The 903-nt window shown below is 65.9% G+C and overlaps 1 protein-coding gene across 1 annotated transcript in view; it reads right to left on the minus strand.

Moving 5' to 3' along the window:
- KMT5C (lysine methyltransferase 5C) overlaps positions 1-903 on the minus strand; it is a 5,077-nt gene that overhangs the window by 1,842 nt on the left and 2,332 nt on the right. The window lies entirely within an intron of this gene.

Genomic DNA, 903 nt, shown 5'->3' on the forward strand with positions numbered 1-903 from the left:
AGACCCCAGCTGCCCCTCATCACCTCCTGCGCAGCTCTGCCCCAGGCTACCTGCCAGCCTCAGCCCATGCACTGCCCTCAGCCCCACCCCCGAAGCTCCCCGAGCAGCGGCACCAGGGCCTCTGAGAACCAAGCCCCCTTCACTCACCCCGTGGGAGCCTCCACAGGGCAGACCCAGCTCGCGCTGACACACGAGGCGGGAGCTACTGTGCCTCCTCGCCCTCCGGTGTGGCGCCTCCCCTCTGAGATGCCCTAAAGCGGCCCCGTTCGCCCTCAACACCTAGGAAAATCCTACTTCTCCTTCAACGCCTGGCTCCGGAGTCACTTCCATGCAGCCTGCGGTTCCACACCACGTGGTGGCTGACCCCCGCCTCACCGAGCTTTGCTGGACCCTCCATCCTACCCAGCGTCTGTGCCCCGAAACCCACGGAACGGTGTGCAGAGTCACAGGACGCTGACACACACCCAGCCTTCACAACTGTCCCAGGAGGCAAGTTCTCCCCGTTTCCCATCCGAGAAGAGAAACCAGGGCCGGGGCGGCAGAGCCAGGACTCAAACCCTCCTCACACCCCTGGGGTCCCAAGGGCGGCCAGGTGAGCCCCACACTTGGCAGGGTGCACGCCCAAGGCCTTACAGGTGCCATCTCCCCACAACTCCTCTCTCTCACTGCTCCGCGCTCCACACGCAGCACAGGGTAGGGGGTGGCCTCCCAGAACCTTCTCTCAGGAAGAGTCCTTGTCCTCCAGGGCAGCCCTTGCTCTGACCCCACCCCAGGAGGCCCTCCCCAGCCTCCTGCTATCACAGCTGCCGTGGGAGTCTCCCTGGGAAGCCCAGGGCCCACGGCACAGGCAGGGGCACTTTGTGTCTCCCCATCACACTCCCCGCAAACTGGCCCAGCCCCCCC

This window comes from Lipotes vexillifer, unplaced genomic scaffold (assembly GCF_000442215.2).
Source record: "Lipotes vexillifer unplaced genomic scaffold, Lipotes_vexillifer_v1.1 scaffold1223, whole genome shotgun sequence".
NCBI lineage: Eukaryota > Metazoa > Chordata > Mammalia > Artiodactyla > Lipotidae > Lipotes > Lipotes vexillifer.